The 26,405-nt window shown below is 39.2% G+C and overlaps 1 long non-coding RNA gene across 2 annotated transcripts in view; it reads left to right on the forward strand.

Moving 5' to 3' along the window:
• Positions 1-40: 40 nt before the first annotated feature.
• The window catches only part of LOC113058277 (uncharacterized), a 27,988-nt gene continuing 1,623 nt past the window's right edge, over positions 41-26,405 (forward strand). Inside the window, exons 1-3 of one of the 2 annotated variants that reach the window (XR_003277948.1) lie at positions 41-229; positions 342-426; positions 18,387-18,452. This is a non-coding gene — a long non-coding RNA (uncharacterized LOC113058277). Of the gene's footprint in view, positions 230-341; positions 427-18,372; positions 18,453-26,405 lie in introns of those variants that run through there. The other variant, XR_003277947.1, reaches the window with a different exon arrangement.

Genomic DNA, 26,405 nt, shown 5'->3' on the forward strand with positions numbered 1-26,405 from the left:
AAACCTGTTGAGCCAAGACCTCAAAAGAGTACAACAGAAGTCCCCGGATGGTATAATATTTCAGGTCGAATTTTTAATTGTGGATGCGTGCACACTCTAATGATATCCACGATACAATGCACTATAACGAATTATTCGTTTGAGAACTACAAACAAACAAACTACAGACATGGCGAATGCGCGTGTTTAAGATAAGTGGGTTTGAGTTGAGCACTCAACATTTAACCTGGTAAAATGATGTTTATTTAATCTGATATATGTTATATTTCATCTGAAAAATCAATGTAAACTTTTATAAATATCCGTTTGGTCGTTAACTTTTTAAATGTATCATTATGCAGAAAATCAGAGTTGTTCGCATCAAGAACTGTTTTATCTGTCAAGAACCGCTGCACGCAGATCAACGTGATACCATCTCTCCAAAAGGTAAGAAGTTTAATGAAATTAAATTAAATGGGAAGAGTTTGCTTAATGAAACACCCACAACATCAGTTATGTAAAAAAAAAAACATCTCGATTGTTATTCGAACGATATCGTTCTTCAATGTCCTTTTTGTTAAAGTCGTGGTTTGATCTTCTCTTTTCTCATATAATTAGATATCATTATAGTTATCGTTGTTGTTATGAACTGCTCTTAACTCTGCAGTTGATAATTAGTATCATGAAAAAAGCAGCTTATTTTGTTAGCGAAGATGTTTGAAGCACAACTCAGAAGTCAGTTTGGTAGTACCAAATCTGTATGGGGAAACAACAATTCAAATGCAACCATTCACCAAACAGTAAATGTCACTGTACCTTAAGAATATGCAAACCAAACAGAAGAAAGCACAGACAAATTCATATGAATGCATTGGAATAACAATTGTTTATTTATTTGTTTACACGCTCATCAGATCTTTGGCACTTCTAATGACCAGAATGGCGGGATCTTTTCCTGCTTTCTTTTTAAGATGCAAATCCCCCTCTTCCTCCTCGTGTTGTTCATCTCTATCCCAAAGCTGATACCTGTTCCCTCCCCATCAGGGGTGCTGCACAAGATCCCGGGCCCTATGCATAGGCAGTCCTAATGCCCCCCGACCCATTGAAAATATATATTCCAGACTTTTCAAGGGCCCTCCTCTTCCTTTGGGGCCCTGGTAATCATTACTGGTTTTACCCCCAGTCCGACGCCCCTGCTCCCCATCCATAAACAGGTGCTAATGCATAACCTGCAGCCAACCAGGAGAACCAATCAGTGCATTTGTTTCATCATTGGATAATGTGCCATAATGCAGTTAGTTTGCATTTAGTAGCCCTAAATCTAATATTTCTTAGCAGAAACACAAAATAGATCCAATGTCTCACCATCAGTGAAATATGGGTCCATGTGACGACCTCCTAGTTGGTTACGAGTGTTCATTGGGGACGTCATACCAGATGTGGTCACTGAAACATTCACTGGAAGCATTTGAGGAGATGCTTGAGCTGAATTGGAACAGATAAAGTGTTCATTACAAATAGATAGTGAACAGACATCTGGTACACTTGAGATGATTAATTTAAGAGCTCATTAGATGATGTTTCTCAAGTCATTAGAAAATGAACAGATAAATAAATGAAAATCTTACCATCATTAAGATTGTCTGCATTAACGACTCCAGCACTAAAGTCATTTCCACGTCTGTTGCAAATAGAAAATAGATTAATTAAATCCACTAATTCCATTCCATGGAAAACAAAGTTTCAGAAAACAAATAAGTAGAAATTAGCATAGACTGCACTCCTAGATTTCTATCTTATTGTGGAACCCACCCTAAAGCCTTTAAAGGAATAGTTCGTCCAAAAATGAAAATTTGCAGAAAACGTTCTCAGTCTCAGGTCATCCAAGATGTAGAGGAGATTGTTAGCTCATCAAAACAGATTTGGAGAAATTCTGCATTACATAGTTTGCTCACAGGTGGATCTTCTGCAGTCAATGGGTGCCGTCAGAATGAGAGTCCAAACAGCTGATAAAAACATTACTATAATCCACACTCATGTCTTATGAAGTGAAAAGCAGTCAAGATGTTTTTATCTTCAAACTGCTTCAAGCTAAAATATGCGTCCTCTATCCATTACATTGCAGTGAATGGGTGCCGTCTGAATGAGCAGAAGATCCTTCACTGAGCAAGTGTTGTAATGCGAAATTTCTCAAACTCTGTTCTGATGAAGAATCAAATTCATTTACAAATTTGATGACCTAAGGATGAGTAAATTCTCAGCAAGTTGTTATTTTTAGATAAAACGTTCCTTTAAACAAACGAGAACTGTTTGCAATGCATGATGGTACTACTAGAGTTAGCCTACATCAGATTAATTTCTTAAATTAATTTTATAGACCTACCTAGCTAGGTATTGATCGTAGCCAGTCACATCTGGGATACATCCTGAGGTCATACCATAGGATTCATCTCCATACACCATCACACCATTAACTCCATATGGATCATCCAGACACTGGACCGAAACCTTAAAAAAACACAAATACACAAAGTATTTAAATATACAGCCTCCGAATTTGTTTTTGTTTTTCAGTACTTGTGTAATAACTGTGTAACACGTTTAAAGGATTTGACTTTTGACAAGCAATAGCTAATGAAAATGCAGAAATGTGATATTAAATTAATGTTACATGTGTTCTCTTGGAGTTTAGAAGTCACAAAGTTCAGTATTGCGTGGATTCTTGCCGAAATGATTTTACCTTCAAACATTAGCTGTACAATGGTACATGTAACACACCTTAAGAATATAATGGCAACAAATAATAATCAAGCAACAACACATTTAAAAAGATTGATTAAAGAGATATTTATGAATTATGACATATAGTATATCCAAAACCTCTTAATATTTGAGGGCCTGTTATTAAAGAGAATTTTTGTGCATGCAATGCTAGTGACATCATCCAAGTCATCCTATCATAAATAAACAAATAAACAAACAAAGATGAACAGATAATAAAAATAAAACGGGTACCTTTACAACATTTATTTGTCATTTTCTTAAAAAGGCACATGCTTGTTTTTGCCATCTAAAAATATAATAATTCTAATTAACCAAATGGAATGGTCTCTGTGAAGGTTTTATGATTATTAACAATAATTTTGCTCTAGCTTTATATACAGAAAGTGACGTGACGTAGTCAAGTATAGTGTCCCATGCTTGGAGCTTGTGCTCTGCATTTATCCCATCCAAGTGAAATGAATGGTAATTAATAGAGTGGATCTCCAGTTATAACAGTAGTTTTGTAAAGCCAGAATGACAAAGAGATGACTGATACAACACTCACTGACTCAAACCACTATATGATATTTAACCAATGACTATAACAAACAAAATGAATCATGCCTCAGAAGCAGTGGTAGAGCAGAAAAGCATATAATGCAGTCACTTTAATCATTACAAAAGGACTAAAAACAATCAGCTGAGCACTGAACAGAAAATGTTGAAGAACAGGGTCAATGCGTGCGCCATGTGACACGCTGAAATCATCTACCGGTAAAAGACAGTTCATTTCCTTAAATCCTTTAAGAAAAGGCCTGCAACAGGGTCACCCAAAACCTGCAACAGGCCTAAAAAGACATTTAGGACTACATGATTGGATTAAGGTTTTACCTTTTCGTTTTGGTCAATTGAAACGGCCATTATTTTTCCACCTGTCTATGCGGAAGTATTTGCCTTCGGTCACATGCAACGTGACATCATGCGTATTGAGTCATCCAAATTAAACTTTTTGCTTATAGTTTACAGATGACATTATATACTTTGTTTCAGAACATGAAGGAAATATATGTTGTCTTCTCATATATTCTTACTAATAACTAATAAGAAGTATTTGTCATTGAGTTTATTCTTACCTTCTGTGTCACGTCCTGTATCTTGAAGTTCTGATTTTGTAGCTGGATCTGGAAAGTCTTCCATTCCCGTTTAAGAGTTTAGTTTATACAGAACAGAATTGTTTTTTTTTCCTGTAAACTTGTAAAAAGATCAATCGATTTTAGAAAGTTCACTTAATTTATGTCCATAGATGTTAGCTCCATGCTGGTCTCCCCTGATCCTCCCTTTATGGTTTGACTTTGTTGATGCATCCTCTGACACACAAGAAAAAACATCTCCTCTATCAGCCTGCGTTATTTTTTAACTCTTTATATCCAACCAGTGTAAAACGAACAGTGCTGCTTGAAATGTTCCCAGTAGTCTGTCAGTCACTGATGACAATCATTTCTGCGAACGGCAGATAGTTTCCGCAGAAGCTGATTCAATAAAAGGGCTGGGACATCTTTCAGTTCGTTTTTGTTCCTCTAAACCAGTTTCTCTCGCTTATTTTACCAGTTGTGTTTATGGGTTTGGTTATGATTAATGCAAGTAAGGCTTTTCAGTTGACTTGTTATGATCTAAAACACAATCCATACAGATCTTTGCATGTTCACTACAGATATTTCTTCTCTATTACAGAAATTCTTATTTAATTTCTGAAAATACAGAACTATCATCATCAAATAATGTTTTAATCATTGTAGCTTGGAGTGAGTTTTGCTCTCTCGGTTCTTTAAGTTAGTTTACTTTAATTTCAAATGCCCCCCAAGCAAAATAAATAAATAAATAAATAAAATAATAATAATAATAATAACAAAAACATTCTGAAAACTATTTGAAATCCATGCACATTTTTTTAATTCACTGAATTTTATTAATATTAATACATTTTGAATTTACTTGGAATAAATACATTTGAATTCAAATTTTTGTGGCACACCAAAAACACTGCATATCTTTAGCTAAGTTTTCCCTGCAGAGTTCTACATCATTATGAACCACAGCTGAACTTCTCAAATCCACCACACAGCAAAAATAGCATGACTGTTAATGTTTGGAAAAACCATTAATGCATACAATGCATGTGATTTTAAGCAAAAGTTAATGTCGGGCTGCAAATGTGTTTGTATAGACTTGTACTGTAGAGAGCTGCACTCCAGTGGGAGTAACACAGGACCCAATGCAATTGGAATTACAATGGTTTATTTGTTTACACGCTCATCAGATCTTTAGCACTTCTAATGACCAGAATGGCGAGATCTTTTCCTCCTTCTTCTTCCTGCTTTCTTCTTTTTCTTCTTAAGATGCAAATTCCCCTCTTCCTCCTCGTGTTGTTCATCTCTATCACAAAGCTGATACCTGTTCCCTCAACATCCATAAACAGGTGCTAATGCATAACCTGCAGCCAACCAGGAGAACCAATCAGTGCATTTGTTTCATCATTGGATAATGTGCCATAATGCAGTTAGTTTGCATTTAGTAGCCCTAAATCTAATATTTCTTAGCAGAAACACAAAATAGATCCAATGTCTCACCATCAGTGAAATATGGGTCCATGTGACGACCTCCTAGTTGGTTGTGAGTGTTCATTGTGGACGTCATACCAGATATGATCACTGAAACATTCACTGGAAGCATTTGAGGAGATGCTTGAGCTGAATTGGAGCAGATAAAGTGTTCATTACAAATAGATAGTGAACAGACATCTGGTACACTTGAGATGATTAATTTAAGAGCTCATTAGATGATGTTTCTCAAGTCATTAGAAAATGAACAGATAAATAAATGAAAATCTTACCATCATTAAGATTGTCTGCATTAACGACTCCAGCACTAAAGTCATTTCCACGTCTGTTGCAAATAGAAAATAGATTTATTAATTAAATCCACTAATTCCATTGAAATTCAGAAAACAAATAAGTAGCAATAAGCATAGACTGCACTCCTAGATTTCTATCTTATTGTGGAACCCACCCTAAAGCCTTTAAAGGAATAGTTCATCCAAAAATGAAAATTTGCAGAAAACGTTCTCACTCTCAGGTCATCCAAGATGTAGAGGAGATTGTTAGCTCATCAAAACAGATTTGGAGAAGTTCAGCATTACATAGTTTGCTCACAGGTGGATCTTCTGCAGTCAATGGGTGCCGTCAGAATGAGTGTCCAAACAGCTGATAAAAACATTACTACAATCCACACTCATGTCTTATGAAGTGAAAAGCTGTCAAGATGTTTTTATCTTCAAACTGCTTCAAGCTAAAATATGCGTCCTCTATCCATTACATTGCAGTGAATGGGTGCCGTCTGAATGAGCAGAAGATCCTTCACTGAGCAAGTGTTGTAATGCGAAATTTCTCAAACTCTGTTCTGATGAAGAATCAAATTCATTTACAAATTTGATGACCTGAGGATGAGTAAATTCTCAGCAAATTGTTATTTTTAGATAAAACGTTCCATTAAACAAACGAGAACTGTTTGCAATGCATCATGGTACTACTAGAGTTAGCCTACATCAGATTAATTTCTTAAATTAATTTTATAGACCTACCTAGCTAGGTATTGATCGTAGCCAGTCACATCTGGGATACATCCTGAGGTCATACCATAGGATTCATCTCCATACACCATCACACCATTAACTCCATATGGATCATCCAGACACTGGACCGAAACCTTAAAAAAACACAAATACACAAAGTATTTAAATATACAGCCTCCGAATTTGTTTTTGTTTTTCAGTACTTGTGTAATAACTGTGTAACACGTTTAAAGGATTTGACTTTTGACAAGCAATAGCTAATGAAAATGCAGAAATGTGATATTAAATTAATGTTACATGTGTTCTCTTGGAGTTTAGAAGTCACAAAGTTCAGTATTGCGTGGATTCTTGCCGAAATGATTTTACCTTCAAACATTAGCTGTACAATGGTACATGTAACACACCTTAAGAATATAATGGCAACAAATAATAATGTATAAATCAAACAAAGACACAATTAAAAAGATTGATTAAAGAGATATTTATGAATTATGACATACAGTATAGCCAAAACCTCTTAATATTTGAGGGCCTGTTATTACAGTGAATTTTTGTGCATGCAATGCTAGTGACATCATCCAAGTCATCATATCATAAATAAACAAATAAACAAACAAAGATGAACGGATAATAAAAATAAAACAGGTACCATACAAAACTGAATTGTAATTTTCTTAAAAATGCACATGCTTGATTTTGCCATCTAGAAATATTATAATTCTAATGCTAGGTTTTGAAGTATGTACATTGGGATACTTTACTACATCTCTCTCTCTCTCTAGCTTTATATACAGAAAGTGACGTGACGTAGTCAAGTATAGTGTCCCATGCTTGGAGCTTGTGCTCTGCATTTATCCCATCCAAGTGAAATGAATGGTAATTAATAGAGTGGATCTCCAGTTATAACAGTAGTTTTGTAAAGCCAGAATGACAAAGAGATGACTGATACAACACTCACTGACTCAAACCACTATATGATATTTAACCAATGACTATAACAAACAAAATGAATCATGCCTCAGAAGCAGTGGTAGAGCAGAAAAGCATATAATGCAGTCACTTTAATCATTACAAAAGGACTAAAAACAATCAGCTGAGCACTGAACAGAAAATGTTGAAGAACAGGGTCAATGCGTGCGCCATGTGACACGCTGAAATCATCTACCGGTAAAAGACAGTTCACTTCCTTAAATCCTTTAAGAAAAGGCCTGCAACAGGGTCACCCAAAACCTGCAACAGGCCTAAAAAGACATTTAGGACTACATGATTGGATTAAGGTTTTACCTTTTCGTTTTGGTCAATTGAAACGGCCATTATTTTTCCACCTGTCTATGCGGAAGTATTTGCCTTCGGTCACATGCAACGTGACATCATGCGTATTGAGTCATCCAAATGAAACTTTTTGCTTATAATTTGCAGATGACATTATATACTTTGTTTTAGAACATGAAGGAAATATATGTTGTCTTCTCATATATTCTTACTAATAACTAATAAGAAGTATTTGTCATTGAGTTTATTCTTACCTTCTGTGTCACGTCCTGTATCTTGAAGTTCTGATTTTGTAGCTGGATCTGGAAAGTCTTCCATTCCCGTTTAAGAGTTTAGTTTATACAGAACAGAATTGTTTTTTTTTCCTGTAAACTTGTAAAAAGATCAATCGATTTTAGAAAGTTCACTTAATTTATGTCCATAGATGTTAGCTCCATGCTGGTCTCCCCTGATCCTCCCTTTATGGTTTGACTTTGTTGATGCATCCTCTGACACACAAGAAAAAACATCTCCTCTATCAGCCTGCGTTTTTTTTTAAACTCTTTATATCCAACCAGTGTAAAACGAACAGTGCTGCTTGAAATGTTCCCAGTAGTCTGTCAGTCACTGATGACAATCATTTCTGCGAACGGCAGATAGTTTCCGCAGAAGCTGATTCAATAAAAGGGCTGGGACATCTTTCAGTTCGTTTTTGTTCCTCTAAACCAGTTTCTCTCGCTTATTTTACCAGTTGTGTTTATGGGTTTGGTTATGATTAATGCAAGTAAGGCTTTTCAGTTGACTTGTTATGATCTAAAACACAATCCATACAGATCTTTGCATGTTCACTACAGATATTTCTTCTCTATTACAGAAATTCTTATTTAATTTCTGAAAATACAGAACTATCATCATCAAATAATGTTTTAATCATTGTAGCTTGGAGTGAGTTTTGCTCTCTCGGTTCTTTAAGTTAGTTTACTTTAATTTCAAATGCCCCCCAAGCAAAATAAATAAATAAATAAATAAAATAATAATAATAATAATAACAAAAACATTCTGAAAACTATTTGAAATCCATGCACATTTTTTTAATTCACTGAATTTTATTAATATTAATACATTTTGAATTTACTTGGAATAAATACATTTGAATTCAAATTTTTGTGGCACACCAGAAATGCTGCATATCTTTAGCTAAGTTTTCCCTGCAGAGTTCTACATCATTATGAACCACAGCTGAACTTCTCAAATCCACCACACAGCAAAAATAGCATGACTGTTAATGTTTGGAAAAACCATTAATGCATACAATGCATGTGATTTTAAGCAAAAGTTAATGTCGGGCTGCAAATGTGTTTGTATAGACTTGTACTGTAGAGAGCTGCACTCCAGTGGGAGTAACACAGGACCCAATGCAATTGGAATTACAATGGTTTATTTGTTTACACGCTCATCAGATCTTTAGCACTTCTAATGACCAGAATGGCGAGATCTTTTCCTCCTTCTTCTTCCTGCTTTCTTCTTTTTCTTCTTAAGATGCAAATTCCCCTCTTCCTCCTCGTGTTGTTCATCTCTATCACAAAGCTGATACCTGTTCCCTCAACATCCATAAACAGGTGCTAATGCATAACGTGCAGCCAACCAGGAGAACCAATCAGTGCGTTTGTTTCATCATTGGATAATGTGCCATAATGCAGTTAGTTTGCATTTAGTAGCCCTAAATCTAATATTTCTTAGCAGAAACACAAAATAGATCCAATGTCTCACCATCAGTGAAATATGGGTCCATGTGACGACCTCCTAGTTGGTTGTGAGTGTTCATTGTGGACGTCATACCAGATATGATCACTGAAACATTCACTGGAAGCATTTGAGGAGATGCTTGAGCTGAATTGGAACAGATAAAGTGTTCATTACAAATAGATAGTGAACAGACATCTGGTACACTTGAGATGATTAATTTAAGAGCTCATTAGATGATGTTTCTCAAGTCATTAGAAAATGAACAGATAAATAAATGAAAATCTTACCATCATTAAGATTGTCTGCATTAACGACTCCAGCACTAAAGTCATTTCCACGTCTGTTGCAAATAGAAAATAGATTTATTAATTAAATCCACTAATTCCATTGAAATTCAGAAAACAAATAAGTAGCAATAAGCATAGACTGCACTCCTAGATTTCTATCTTATTGTGGAACCCACCCTAAAGCCTGTAAAGGAATAGTTCATCCAAAAATGAAAATTTGCAGAAAACGTTCTCACTCTCAGGTCATCCAAGATGTAGAGGAGATTGTTAGCTCATCAAAACAGATTTGGAGAAGTTCAGCATTACATAGTTTGCTCACAGGTGGATCTTCTGCAGTCAATGGGTGCCGTCAGAATGAGTGTCCAAACAGCTGATAAAAACATTACTACAATCCACACTCATGTCTTATGAAGTGAAAAGCTGTCAAGATGTTTTTATCTTCAAACTGCTTCAAGCTAAAATATGCGTCCTCTATCCATTACATTGCAGTGAATGGGTGCCGTCTGAATGAGCAGAAGATCCTTCACTGAGCAAGTGTTGTAATGCTAAGTTTCTCAAACTCTGTTCTGATGAAGAATCAAATTCATTTACAAATTTGATGACCTGAGGATGAGTAAATTCTCAGCAAATTGTTATTTTTAGATAAAACGTTCCTTTAAACAAACGAGAACTGTTTGCAATGCATCATGGTACTACTAGAGTTAGCCTACATCAGATTAATTTCTTAAATTAATTTTATAGACCTACCTAGCTAGGTATTGATCGTAGCCAGTCACATCTGGGATACATCCTGAGGTCATACCATAGGATTCATCTCCATACACCATCACACCATTAACTCCATATGGATCATCCAGACACTGGACCGAAACCTTAAAAAAACACAAATACACAAAGTATTTAAATATACAGCCTCCGAATTTGTTTTTGTTTTTCAGTACTTGTGTAATAACTGTGTAACACGTTTAAAGGATTTGACTTTTGACAAGCAATAGCTAATGAAAATGCAGAAATGTGATATTAAATTAATGTTACATGTGTTCTCTTGGAGTTTAGAAGTCACAAAGTTCAGTATTGCGTGGATTCTTGTCGAAATGATTTTACCTTCAAACATTAGCTGTACAATGGTACATGTAACACACCTTAAGAATATAATGGCAACAAATAATAATCAAGCAACAACACATTTAAAAAGATTGATTAAAGAGATATTTATGAATTATGACATATAGTATATCCAAAACCTCTTAATATTTGAGGGCCTGTTATTAAAGAGAATTTTTGTGCATGCAATGCTAGTGACATCATCCAAGTCATCCTATCATAAATAAACAAATAAACAAACAAAGATGAACAGATAATAAAAATAAAACGGGTACCTTTACAACATTTATTTGTCATTTTCTTAAAAATGCACATGCTTGTTTTTGCCATCTAAAAATATAATAATTCTAATTAACCAAATGGAATGGTCTCTGTGAAGGTTTTATGATTATTAACAATAATTTTGCTCTAGCTTTATAAGTGACGTGACGTAGTCAAGTATAGTGTCCCATGCTTGGAGCTTGTGCTCTGCATTTATCCCATCCAAGTGAAATGAATGGTAATTAATAGAGTGGATCTCCAGTTATAACAGTAGTTTTGTAAAGCCAGAATGACAAAGAGATGACTGATACAACACTCACTGACTCAAACCACTATATGATATTTAACCAATGACTATAACAAACAAAATGAATCATGCCTCAGAAGCAGCGGTAGAGAAGACAAGCATATAATGCAGTCACTTTAATCATTACACAAGTACTAAAAACAATCAGCTGAGCACTGAACAGAAAATGTTGAAGAACAGGGTCAATGCGTGCGCCATGTGACACGCTGAAATCATCTACCGGTAAAAGACAGTTCATTTCCTTAAATCCTTTAAGAAAAGGCCTGCAACAGGGTCACCCAAAACCTGCAACAGGCCTAAAAAGACATTTAGGACTACATGATTGGATTAAGGTTTTACCTTTTCGTTTTGGTCAATTGAAACGGCCATTATTTTTCCACCTGTCTATGCGGAAGTATTTGCCTTCGGTCACATGCAACGTGACATCATACGTATTGAGTCATCCAAATGCAATTTTTTGCTTATAGTTTACAGATGACATTATATACTTTGTTTCAGAACATGAAGGAAATATATGTTGTCTTCTCATATATTCTTACTAATAACTAATAAGAAGTATTTGTCATTGAGTTTATTCTTACCTTCTGTGTCACGTCCTGTATCTTTAAGTTCTCATTTTGTAGCTGGATCTGGAAAGTCTTCCATTTCCGTTTAAGAGTTTAGTTTATACAGAACAGAATTGTTTTTTTTTTCCTGTAAACTTGTAAAAAGATCAATCGATTTTAGAAAGTTCACTTAATTTATCTCCATAGATGTTAGCTCCATGCTGGTCTCCCCTGATCCTCCCTTTATGGTTTGACTTTGTTGATGCATCCTCTGACACACAAGAAAAAACATCTCCTCTATCAGCCTGCGTTTTTTTTAAAACTCTTTATATCCAACCAGTGTAAAACGAACAGTGCTGCTTGAAATGTTCCCAGTAGTCTGTCAGTCACTGATGACAATCATTTCTGCGAACGGCAGATAGTTTCCGCAGAAGCTGATTCAATAAAAGGGCTGGGACATCTTTCAGTTCGTTTTTGTTCCTCTAAACCAGTTTCTCTCGCTTATTTTACCAGTTGTGTTTATGGGTTTGGTTATGATTAATGCAAGTAAGGCTTTTCAGTTGACTTGTTATGATCTAAAACACAATCCATACAGATCTTTGCATGTTCACTACAGATATTTCTTCTCTATTACAGAAATTCTTATTTAATTTCTGAAAATACAGAACTATCATCATCAAATAATGTTTTAATCATTGTAGCTTGGATTGAGTTTTGCTCTCTCGGTTCTTTAAGTTAGTTTACTTTAATTTCAAATGCCCCCCAAGCAAAATAAATAAATAAATAAATAAAATAATAATAATAATAATAACAAAAACATTCTGAAAACTATTTGAAATCCATGCACATTTTTTTAATTCACTGAATTTTATTAATATTAATACATTTTGAATTTACTTGGAATAAATACATTTGAATTCAAATTTTTGTGGCACACCAAAAACACTGCATATCTTTAGCTAAGTTTTCCCTGCAGAGTTCTACATCATTATGAACCACAGCTGAACTTCTCAAATCCACCACACTGCAAAAATAGCATGACTGTTAATGTTTGGAAAAACCATTAATGCATACAATGCATGTGATTTTAAGCAAAAGTTAATGTCGGGCTGCAAATGTGTTTGTATAGACTTGTACTGTAGAGAGCTGCACTCCAGTGGGAGTAACACAGGACCCAATGCAATTGGAATTACAATGGTTTATTTGTTTACACGCTCATCAGATCTTTAGCACTTCTAATGACCAGAATGGCGAGATCTTTTCCTCCTTCTTCTTCCTGCTTTCTTCTTTTTCTTCTTAAGATGCAAATTCCCCTCTTCCTCCTCGTGTTGTTCATCTCTATCACAAAGCTGATACCTGTTCCCTCAACATCCATAAACAGGTGCTAATGCATAACCTGCAGCCAACCAGGAGAACCAATCAGTGCATTTGTTTCATCATTGGATAATGTGCCATAATGCAGTTAGTTTGCATTTAGTAGCCCTAAATCTAATATTTCTTAGCAGAAACACAAAATAGATCCAATGTCTCACCATCAGTGAAATATGGGTCCATGTGACGACCTCCTAGTTGGTTGTGAGTGTTCATTGTGGACGTCATACCAGATATGATCACTGAAACATTCACTGGAAGCATTTGAGGAGATGCTTGAGCTGAATTGGAGCAGATAAAGTGTTCATTACAAATAGATAGTGAACAGACATCTGGTACACTTGAGATGATTAATTTAAGAGCTCATTAGATGATGTTTCTCAAGTCATTAGAAAATGAACAGATAAATAAATGAAAATCTTACCATCATTAAGATTGTCTGCATTAACGACTCCAGCACTAAAGTCATTTCCACGTCTGTTGCAAATAGAAAATAGATTTATTAATTAAATCCACTAATTCCATTGAAATTCAGAAAACAAATAAGTAGCAATAAGCATAGACTGCACTCCTAGATTTCTATCTTATTGTGGAACCCACCCTAAAGCCTGTAAAGGAATAGTTCGTCCAAAAATGAAAATTTGCAGAAAACGTTCTCACTCTCAGGTCATCCAAGATGTAGAGGAGATTGTTAGCTCATCAAAACAGATTTGGAGAAGTTCAGCATTACATAGTTTGCTCACAGGTGGATCTTCTGCAGTCAATGGGTGCCGTCAGAATGAGTGTCCAAACAGCTGATAAAAACATTACTACAATCCACACTCATGTCTTATGAAGTGAAAAGCTGTCAAGATGTTTTTATCTTCAAACTGCTTCAAGCTAAAATATGCGTCCTCTATCCATTACATTGCAGTGAATGGGTGCCGTCTGAATGAGCAGAAGATCCTTCACTGAGCAAGTGTTGTAATGCTAAGTTTCTCAAACTCTGTTCTGATGAAGAATCAAATTCATTTACAAATTTGATGACCTGAGGATGAGTAAATTCTCAGCAAATTGTTATTTTTAGATAAAACGTTCCTTTAAACAAACAAGAACTGTTTGCAATGCATCATGGTACTACTAGAGTTAGCCTACATCAGATTAATTTCTTAAATTAATTTTATAGACCTACCTAGCTAGGTATTGATCGTAGCCAGTCACATCTGGGATACATCCTGAGGTCATACCATAGGATTCATCTCCATACACCATCACACCATTAACTCCATATGGATCATCCAGACACTGGACCGAAACCTTAAAAAAACACAAATACACAAAGTATTTAAATATACAGCCTCCGAATTTGTTTTTGTTTTTCAGTACTTGTGTAATAACTGTGTAACACGTTTAAAGGATTTGACTTTTGACAAGCAATAGCTAATGAAAATGCAGAAATGTGATATTAAATTAATGTTACATGTGTTCTCTTGGAGTTTAGAAGTCACAAAGTTCAGTATTGCGTGGATTCCTGCCGAAATGATTTTACCTTCAAACATTAGCTGTACAATGGTACGTGTAACACACCTTAAGAATATAATGGCAACAAATAATAATCAAGCAACAACACATTTAAAAAGATTGATTAAAGAGATATTTATGAATTATGACATATAGTATATCCAAAACCTCTTAATATTTGAGGGCCTGTTATTAAAGAGAATTTTTGTGCATGCAATGCTAGTGACATCATCCAAGTCATCATATCATAAATAAACAAATAAACAAACAAAGATGAACAGATAATAAAAATAAAACGGGTACCTTTACAACATTTATTTGTCATTTTCTTAAAAATGCACATGCTTGTTTTTGCCATCTAAAAATATAATAATTCTAATTAACCAAATGGAATGGTCTCTGTGAAGGTTTTATGATTATTAACAATAATTTTGCTCTAGCTTTATATACAGAAAGTGACGTGACGTAGTCAAGTATAGTGTCCCATGCTTGGAGCTTGTGCTCTGCATTTATCCCATCCAAGTGAAATGAATGGTAATTAATAGAGTGGATCTCCAGTTATAACAGTAGTTTTGTAAAGCCAGAATGACAAAGAGATGACTGATACAACACTCACTGACTCAAACCACTATATGATATTTAACCAATGACTATAACAAACAAAATGATTCATGCCTCAGAAGCAGTGGTAGAGCAGAAAAGCATATAATGCAGTCACTTTAATCATTACAAAAGGACTAAAAACAATCAGCTGAGCACTGAACAGAAAATGTTGAAGAACAGGGTCAATGCATGCGCCATGTGACACGCTGAAATCATCTACCGGTAAAAGACAGTTCATTTCCTTAAATCCTTTAAGAAAAGGCCTGCAACAGGGTCACCCAAAACCTGCAACAGGCCTAAAAAGACATTTAGGACTACATGATTGGATTAAGGTTTTACCTTTTCGTTTTGATCAATTGAAACGGCCATTATTTTTCCACCTGTCTATGCGGAAGTATTTGCCTTCGGTCACATGCAACGTGACATCATACGTATTGAGTCATCCAAATGAAACTTTTTGCTTATAGTTTACAGATGACATTATATACTTTGTTTTAGAACATGAAGGAAATATATGTTGTCTTCTCATATATTCTTACTAATAACTAATAAGAAGTATTTGTCATTGAGTTTATTCTTACCTTCTGTGTCACGTCCTGTATCTTGAAGTTCTCATTTTGTAGCTGGATCTGGAAAGTCTTCCATTCCCGTTTAAGAGTTTAGTTTATACAGAACAGAATTGTTTTTTTTTCCTGTAAACTTGTAAAAAGATCAATCGATTTTAGAAAGTTCACTTAATTTATGTCCATAGATGTTAGCTCCATGCTGGTCTCCCCTGATCCTCCCTTTATGGTTTGACTTTGTTGATGCATCCTCTGACACACAAGAAAAAACATCTCCTCTATCAGCCTGCGTTTTTTTTTAAACTCTTTATATCCAACCAGTGTAAAACGAACAGTGCTGCTTGAAATGTTCCCAGTAGTCTGTCAGTCACTGATGACAATCATTTCTGCGAACGGCAGATAGTTTCCGCAGAAGCTGATTCAATAAAAGGGCAGGGACTCTTACAGTTCGTTTTTGTTCCTCTAAACCAGTTTCTCTCGCTTGTTTTACCATATGTGTTTATGGTTTTGGTTATGACTAATGCAAGTAAGGCTTTTCAGTTGACTTGTTATGATCTAAAACACAATCCATACAGATCTTTGCATGTTCACTACAGATATTTCTTCTCTATTACAGAAATTCTTATTTAATTTCTGAAAATACAGAACTATCATCATCAAATAATGTTTTAATCACTGTAGCTTGGAGTGAGTTTTGCTCTCTTAGTTCTTTTAGTTAGTTTCACTTTGAATTCAAATGCCACCCAAGCAAAAAAAAAAAAAAAAAAAAAAAAACGGAAATATTCTGAAACCTATTTGAAACCCATGCACATTTTTGGAATACACTGAATTTGATTAATATTAATGCATTTTGAATTTACTTTGAATAAATACATTAAAATTCTAATTTTTGTGGCACACCAAAAACACTGCATATCTTTAGCTAAGTATTCACTGCAGAGTTCTACATCATTATGAACCACAGCTGAACTCCTCAAATCCACCACACAGCAAAAATAGGATGACTGTTAATGTTTGGAAGAACCATTAAGAAGCCAATGCAAGTGATTTTAAGCAAGCCTTTTTGCAAATGTGTTTGCAGAAACTTTATCTGCTGTTTGTACTGACCACTAGAGGTCATTGTGAGAGATAGTTGAGAGATTAATAAAAACAGACTCTAGTGCTGAGAGAAGAGAGGAAGCAATACAGACACGATGAGACAGAATGAAAACAGCGTTCTTCCCTAACTGAGTGTTCGTCATTCACTATTCATGAATCATCATTACTCATCAACTACTCGATTTCAACTGTATATTTTGCAGACTCGTTGTTTTGCTGGCACTTTGTATGGTGTAGCATCAGTTTTTTAAGGGCTAGTTCACCCAAAAATGAAAATCTGTCATAATTTACTCACTTTCATATCTTGAAGAGAGGTTTGTGTGTGACATCCAAAGTCCAATGAGGTTTGTTTTAGCATGTGATGTTTGCATGAGCCTCCATGTTTACCAGTGCACTCTATGTACAGTATGTGTGTTATACAGTACGTGAATAAAAGCCTAAATGAAATCTGTCCATCATATAAAGCAATTCTATATCTTCACTAGATTTAGACAAAAAAACAATTCATATGGATTTGTTTTACGGCACTTTATAACCTTTTTGGATATTTTTAAGGTTTGGCTACTTTGACTGTTATTGGAGGGACACAAACCTTTCAGGTTTAATTCAAAATATTAAGTTTCAAAGATTAATCAACCTTTATGGGAGTGAGTAAATGATGACGGAATTTTCCTTTCATCTCTTTAATTATGATGACAGTCTTTACCGTTTACAATAATGAATGACAGCTTGTTTTGTCCTTTTGAAAGAATTTATTTAAAAAGTACAGAAAGTTAGAGTTATAGATTCAAAGTTTATAAAGCTTTTAAGTGCTACTTAAGTGTATAGAAAAGCAGTGTGTATGCTACTTTAAAGGAACAGTTCACCCAAAAATGTAAATTATGTAATTAATTACCCTAGTAGTGTCGTTCCAAACCCATAAGACCTTCATTCATCTTCAGAACACAAGCTAAGATATCAATAAAATCCGAGAGCTCTCTGACCCTGCATAGACAGAAAGACAAATGCCGCATGGACTATTTTAACAATGTCCTTTTTACCTTTCTGGGCTTGAACTTCATACTTCCGTTGCTGTCTGTCTATGCAAGGTCAGACAACTCTCGGATTTCATCAAAAATAACTTAGTTTGTGTCCCAAACGTGAACAAAGGCATACTGGTTTGAAACGTCATGAGGGTGAGTAATAAATGACAGAATATTTGGGTGAACTATCACTTTAAACAAGAAAATAAGTGTTATTATCTTATTAATCAAATCACATTTCAGATGCTGACTGGATGATTTTCCTCTTTAATGGTGAAGCTGTGTTCTCCTCTTTCTTAACCTTGTTCTTCTTTCCCTCTGGATGCACATGCTTCTCTTTTTCTTCTCTGTTCATCAGCTCATGGCTGTTGCTGCCCATGCCATCAGGTGCTATGAATCCTGGAGACGCACCTACATAAAGAAGGTAGTCTTTTTGTTATCAAGTTGCATTTTGCTATTCTGGATTTATTTTTCAAATTATAGACATTTCTAACCAACTGTGAACGTTAGACTGCGAGCACCCAAAGCATCTGCGGTTGTGGAGAAGCCTACAGCTGCACCCAGTTGCACTTCACCACCAGCTGAGGAAACACGAAAAAGGTGGAAACAATGTTTACCACAAAAACACATACACACAATCTCAGGAACAAGCTCAGAGAAACCTAATAGTGTGCCTAAGAATAGTAAATAATAAATGACTTTCCTGGTTTTCCCTACAGTATGCCTCTAAAAGACACAACATTAGATCAAAACTGTTGAGTAAATAATGACAGCATTTAAATTTTTGGGTGAACAAACCCTTTTTAAGAGGAATATTAAATAAATGTACCTACCAGTATCCTGATTCTGCCCAGGAACTCGTCCCCTACAAATGATTTTGTGGGAAATAACTAATTTAGCAAATTTTCACTAATAACTAATAACTCATTCAAAAGGCTAAAAACGAAATGTCTGTATAACACAACATGTGTCAGATATATTTCAGAAGGTTTACCTGTGATACGACCCAGTCACAAACGGAGCGCACCTCTTTAAGGGAAAGGATTTGTCATCATAAACCACTTCAGCATCCAACCCGAATTGGTCATCCTGACACTGGACTGAAATCTGCAAAGAGTTTCAACACATTATCTAAAATGTGCAAGTCTTTAAGCAGATATTTTATTGTATATTTTAATAAACCAAAACAAACATACAATGTCTTTATACTGGACTGGGACCGGAAAAGAAAAAAAATGAACATTTAAAAAAGGCAAACCAGTGGATATAGCAAAATATTTTTAGACTCAATAATTATTCCAATTACTAAACATTTCCTAAGCATGACCTTAGCAATCCAAAATTCGTGCTAAGCAATCGAAAAGCCCCAAGTGATTCAATATGTATCTGATTGCATTGTGCTCTGATCTTTTGGATGTGCCTTCTGTCCTCCATCCCATCTAAAACACATTTTAGGCAACGGACTTGACCAGAAACCTACAATGAAATTAACCGAATAGTTACTGTGATTTTTTTTCATCACTGTCCTCCACAATATGATTATAACACCAGGTTTTTAAAAACAAAACACAAACATTCGCCTTGCCCACAAGACCTAGCCACACAGGCTAATGCTAAACACACTTTCAAACACTATCACAATCCACAAACACACCATTCAGCAATAAAGGAAGTTTTGGTTTTAATTTTCCTTAGAAAATAACTTTTCATTCTGCATTTTGTGCATATAAATTTGCATACAAAATACCCTTTGTCTTCCACGTGTCATGGCCAACTGTGTTGCCTCCTGAACTTTCGATTTCATGTGGCATCCGGGTTACTCTTTGCATATAGTGCCGTTGCATTCTGTGCACACTCATACTGACTCATAACAGTCATATTTGATTAATTTATAGAAGATAGTATACTAGTTTCATTTCCTTGTTTTTCTAAAATATAAAAGAATATAATTAACCAAATGTGATGTTTACATACTCTTAATTGCATGTTATTTGCAATTAAGTAAGAATGTATCGTAGTTTAAATGTATATTAAATGCATTTAGTAGAACTGGTAAACTAAAATATACTTTAATCTCATTTCTGTTGTCAATGACAATCATTTCTGCAAACAGCAGATAGTTTCCGCAGAAGCTGATTCAATAAAAGGGCTGGGACTCTTACAGTTCGTTTTTGTTCCTCTAAACCAGTTTCTCTCGCTTGTTTTAACATATGTGTTTATGTTTGGTTATGACTAATGCAAGTAAGGCTTTTCAGTTTAATTGTTATGATCTAAAACACAATCCATACAGATCTTTGCATGTTCACTGCAGATATTTCTTCTCTATTACAGAAATTCTTATTTAATTTCTGAAAATACAGTTCTATCATAATCAAATAATGTTTTAATCAGTGTAGCTTGGAGTGAGTTTTGCTCTCTTGGTTCTTTTAGTCAGTTTCACTTTGAATTCAAATGCCCCCCAAGCTAAAAAAAAAAACAAAAAAACCACGGAAATATTCTGAAACCTATTTGAAACCCATGCACATTTTTGGAATACACTAAATTTGATTAATATTAATGCATTTTGAATTTACTTTGAATAAATACATTAAAATTCAAATTTGTGTGTCACACCAAAAACACTGCATATCTTTAGCTAAGTTCCTCTTCAGGAACTCGAGCTGCGTCAAAAGCGCTTTGGGGAACGCGCCCAGCGTGCGCGACTCTGAATATCATGTGAAATCAGACCAATGGAAGAGCGTGACGTCACCGGCGGAGTGACGTAAGCGACCAGGAAGCTATAAAAGCACGTGCCACGCAGCTGGCGTCAGCTTCGCGTCTCTCAGCAAGCGCTCTGTGTGTGAATGTCAAACTGTTTGTCTGTGAGTCTTATTTACTGTTGTCTGTCCAGTTTAAGAGCTCCTAGACAATGCCCAAAAGCAAGGCGAAAGTGAAACATTCTGGCGATTCCAAATCGCGTTATAGGCTGTGTGTTCCTCCCTGCCCAAGATATATAACGGGTGGGGATACACACAGCCTTTGCGTGGTTTGCCTGGGTTCGAAGCATGCTGAGTCTGCTCTCGAGGGGGCCGACTGCCCGCAATGTGAGCGTATGTCGGTGCGGCTGCTTCGTTCCCGGAGGGCCCTCTTCGAGGAGGGGGCCTTCGCCAGCGTTCCCCGCGGTGCTGGTCCCGCTTCTGCTGAGGCAGAATGGCGGCTGCACTCGTGGGGTTCGCAAGTGGATCTGGTGGAGGGGATGGAGATGGGCCAGTCCCTATCTCCTTCCACTTCTGCCAGATCCGGCACCCAATCCTTAGAGTCGGAAGCACGCTCAGCGGTTCCTTCCACTCAGGGAGAGGGGTCGACGCTCCGCCTCTCTTCCTCCGAGGAGGTTGATGTGGAGTCGCTCGACAGGGATTCGCCACCCCACTCGCCGCAGTATGAGGAGCTCTTGGAGGTGGTTACTCGCGCGGTGGCCAAGTTAAACATCGATTGGCCCGCCGAGAAAGCAGCTGAACCGCAGAGAAGCAAGCTTGATGAACGCTTCCTGCGCGCGAGTCAGCCACCTCCCAGCCGGGGCCTGCCATTCTTTCCCGACCTGCACGAAGAGATCTCCAGGTCGTGGAAACGCCCATTCTCGGCCCGCCTCTACATCCCCTCGTCAGACTACTATGGGAACGTAGTGGGGATGGGAGAGCGCGGTTATAGAGCGATGCCCCGGGTGGAACAGACGCTCGCGAGCTATCTGTCCCCCGGTGCGGCGTCGTCTGTAAAGGCCCCGGCGTTGCCCTCAAAGCCACTAAGAGCAACATCGGCTTTGGTGGGCAAAGGGTATGCGGCAGCAGGTCAGGCTGGTGCGTGTCTGCACACTATGGCGGTGTTACAGGCGTACCAAGCCGATCTGCTCAAGGAGCTAGATGAGGGAGAGGAGATCAAGTCCCATGACATCTCAGAGCTAAGAAGGACCACTGATCTCTCCCTCCGCGCCACCAAGGAGACCGCTCGAGCGATTGGGCGGTCCATGGCAGCTATGGTGGCCGCGGAGAGGCACTTATGGTTGACCCTGTCCGATATGAAAGAGCGGGACAGGGTCTGCCTCATGGACGCCCCGATCCAGCCGACTGGCCTGTTCGGCGACGCAGTCAATTCTGTCGTCGACAGGTTTCAGGAGGCCCGCAAGCAAGCGGCGGCGTTCCATAAGTTCCTCCCTCGTCGCTCCCTTGGGGCATCTGGGCGGGAGATGCCCCAGCCGCTCCCTAGCTCCTCGTACCGCGAGGCCCAGAAACAGAGCGTCGCCTCTCGTGCTCCTCCGCGTCGGGAACGAGAGTCTCGACGACGCTCTCGGCCGAGGACTTCCCAGCCCAAACAAGATCTTAGGGCGGTCATTGAAGCTAAGAAGTCCTCGGCCAAGAAACCCTGACGCCAACAACCCAGGGTTTCAGAGGGCAGCCTCTGCTGGGGTAGAGCGGTACACACCGCAGTACACGGTGCCCGTCTCCCCTCAGCACCCTCTGGGGGACGGTCTGCCAACCCTGCCAGTGTTCCAGGGCGCAGCAGGTCCCAGCGAGCATCGCTCTCAGTATCTTCCGCCCCTGCGCGTAGCGGGGCTGAGACGCTTGCCGCCCCTGCGGGGGCTTCTTACACCAGAGATCAGTCTCGAGAGACTGATTCCCTTAGTAGATTATTTAGCAGCGTGGAAACTACTGCCAAATGTATCTCGATGGGTCCTGCACACAGTAGAAAAAGGCTACCGCATTCAGTTCGGCTCCGTGCCGCCAGTATTCAACGGGGTCGTTCAGACAGTAGTCGGCCTCAGGCAGGGTCTGGTTATGGAACAGGATGTGAAAACCCTATTAGAGAAGGAGGCCATCGAGGTGGTCCCTCCTCAAGACAGGGAGTCCGGATTTTACAGCCGGTATTTCATAGTTCCCAAGAAGGATGGGGGGCTGCGTCCGATTATAGACTTGAGGGTCTTAAATCGTTCAGTTATGAGACTAAAATTCAGAATGCTCACAATCAAGCAAGTTGTAGCGCAGATCAGGTCCGAGGACTGGTTTGTCACAATAGATCTCAAAGACGCATATTTTCACATATCCATCCTTCCACATCACAGGAAGTTTCTGAGGTTCGCTTTCGGGGGCGAAGCTTACCAATATCGAGTACTTCCCTTCGGCCTTGCACTCTCACCCCGCACGTTCACAAAATGTGTAGACGCGGCTCTGGTCCCCCTGCGCATGCAGGGCATCCACATTCTCAACTATATCGACGATTGGTTGATCTTAGCTCAGTCAGAGCAGGCTGCGGTTCGGCATCGAGATGTCGTCCTCGCACATATGGGGGAGCTGGGTTTGAGACTGAACGCCAAGAAGAGTGTGGTTTCTCCGGTTCAGAGAACCACCTATAGGCGTAGTATGGGATTCGACCACGATGCAGGCACGATTGTCCCCTGCTCGTATCGAGTCGATCCGCATCTCAGTCGAGAGAGTCAAAGAAGGCCAGTCACTCACTGTCAAACAATTTCAGAGATTGTTGGGTCTGATGGCAGCTGCGTCCAACGTGATACCTCTTGGCCTGCTGTACATGAGGCCCCTGCAGTGGTGGCTCAAGACCAAGGGATTTTCCCCGAGGGGCAATCTACTTCGCACTATCAAGGTCACGCGGTGTTGCCTAAGTGCCTTAGATGTATGGAAGAAACCTTGGTTCTTGAAACAGGGCCCGGTGCTGGGAGCTCTTTGTCGCCGTGTAACGCTAGCGACAGATGCAACCCTCACTGGTGGGGGTGCAGTCATGAGTGGCCACCCTGCCCATGGTCTGTGGAGCGATTGCCATCGAACATGGCATATCAATTGTCTAGAAATGCTAGCAGTTTTTCGTGCACTGAAGCACTTCCTCCCAGACCTAAGGGGTCACCATGTGCTGGTGCGCACCGACAACACATCGGTGGTCTCCTATATCAACCACCAGGGAGGTCTGCGTTCGCGCCCTTTGTACAAGCTGGCGCACCAGATCCTGGTGTGGTCCCAGAGCAAACTCCTCTCACTAAGAGCAGTATATATTCCTGGGAAACAAAATGTGGGAGCAGACATACTGTCGAGGCAGGGGCCGAGGCCCGGGGAATGGAAACTTCACCCACAAGTAGTGAAGCAGATTTGGAAAATATTTGGCAGGGCTCAAGTAGACCTATTTGCATCTCAAGAGACGTCTCAATGCCCCCTTTGGTTCTCTCTAGTTCATCCAGCTCCTCTGGGACTGGACGCTATGGTACAGACCTGGCCGAGGCTTCGTCTGTACGCATTTCCCCCTATTGCTCTGCTCCCGGGAGTTCTGGCGAGAGTGCGCCGGGACGGGGTCCGTCTGTTGCTAGTAGCCCCGTTCTGGCCGGGCCGAATATGGTTCTCAGATCTAGTCTCGCTCCTCGACGGCTCTCCGTGGGAGATACCGATCAGGACAGAACTTCTCTCGCAGGTGCAGGGTACGATAATTCACCCTCGCCCGGAGTTGTGGAAGCTGTGGGTGTGGCCCCTGAGGGGGCACAACTTTTAGCAGCCGGTCTCTCAACCGAGGTTGTTGAGACCCTTCTCCAATCCAGAGCTCCCTCAACGAGGAAACTGTACACCCAAGGTGGAAACTCTTCACCTCATGGTGCAGAGACCGCCAGCTAGACCCAGCAAACTGCCCGATTGGTACAGTTCTGGAGTTTCTACAGGCTAGGCTCTCTGCAGGGTTGACCCACTCCACGTTGAAGGTTTACGTGGCGGCTATTGAGGCTTACCACGCCCTTCTCGATGGCCAGTCTTTGGGAAGACACCCCCTAGTTACACGTTTCCTCCGCGGTGCGCTGAGGCTGAAACCTCCAGTACGGTCCCGTATTCCCCCATGGGACTTGGTTGTGGTGTTAGAGGCAATGTGCAGACCCCCATTTGAACCTATTCAAGATATCTCAGACAGACATCTCACACTTAAAACCTCCTTTTTGTTGGCTATCACCTCTCTGCGGAGAGTAGGAGACCTTCAGGCCCTCTCTGTGGCCCCTACTTATCTTGAATTTGCACCAGGCATGACTAAAGCGTTCATATACCCTCGAGCGGGATATGTTCCTAAGGTTCCCTCTGTTACACCACAACCTGTCGTACTGCAGGCCTTCTGTCCTCCTCCCTTTCGGGAGCCCGACCAGGCGAAGCTAAATTGTATGTGTCCAGTTAGAGCGCTGGACGCATACGTCCACAGAGCTGCCCTGTGGAGAAAGACCGATCAATTGCTCGTATGCTACGGTCCCCCCAAGAGGGGTTTTCCTGCTTCTAAGCAGACTATCAGTCGTTGGATAGTTGAGGCTATCAACGCTTCCTATGAGTCCTCTGGTCGTCCCCCGCTGTCGGGAGCCAAGGCTCACTCTACTTGGGGTATGGTGGCCTCCAAGGCCTTCTTAGCAGGTGTATCCATGCTGGACATCTGCAACGCTGCGGGATGGTCCACGCCCTCCACGTTTGTCAAATTCTATGGCCTAGACATGCCAGTCACTCCAGGCGCTTCAGTCCTCCTGACCTAAGCTGTGCTCTTCGGATACACACTAGGCAGGGGTTTGGTAGTCTGGCGGCGTTGGTACTCGTTCCCCAAAGCGCTTTTGACGCAGCTCGAGTTCCTGAAGAGGAACGTCTCTAGGTTACGTATGTAACCCTAGTTCCTCAAGGGAACAAGACGCTGCGTCTCGGAGCCATACCCCCGGCACCCCTGCCGGCGCTTGCTGGTACTCGAAGCTGACGCCAGCTGCGTGGCACGTGCTTTTATAGCTTCCTGGTCGCTTACGTCACTCCGCCGGTAACGTCACGCTCTTCCATTGGTCTGATTTCACACGATATTCAGAGTCGCGCACGCTGGGCACGTTCCCCAAAGCACTTTTGACGCAGCGTCTCGTTCCCTCGAGGAACTAGGGTTACATACGTAACCTAGAGACGTTTTCCCTGCAGAGTTCTACATCATTCAAATTCATAAAATTCAAATTTGTGTGGCACACCAAAAACACTGCATATCTTTAGCTAAGTATTCACTGCAGAGTTCTACACCATTATGAACCACAGCTGAACTCCTCAAATCCACCACACACCAAAAATAGCATGACTGTTAATGTTTGGAAGAACCATTAAGAAGCCAATGCAAGTGATTTTAAGCAAGCCTTATTGCAAACGTGTTTGCAGAAACTTGATCTGCTGTTTGTACTGACCACTAGAGGTCATTGCGAGAGATAGTTGAGAGATTAATAAAAACAGACTCTAGTGCTGAGAGAAGAGAGGAAGCAATACAGACACGATGAGACAGAATGAAAACAGCGTTCTTCCCTAACTGAGTGTTCTTCCTTCACTATTCATGAATCATCATTACTCATCAACTACTCGATTTCAAC

The sequence above is a fragment of the Carassius auratus genome, chromosome 40 (assembly GCF_003368295.1).
Source record: "Carassius auratus strain Wakin chromosome 40, ASM336829v1, whole genome shotgun sequence".
Classification (NCBI taxonomy): Eukaryota; Metazoa; Chordata; class Actinopteri; order Cypriniformes; family Cyprinidae; genus Carassius; species Carassius auratus.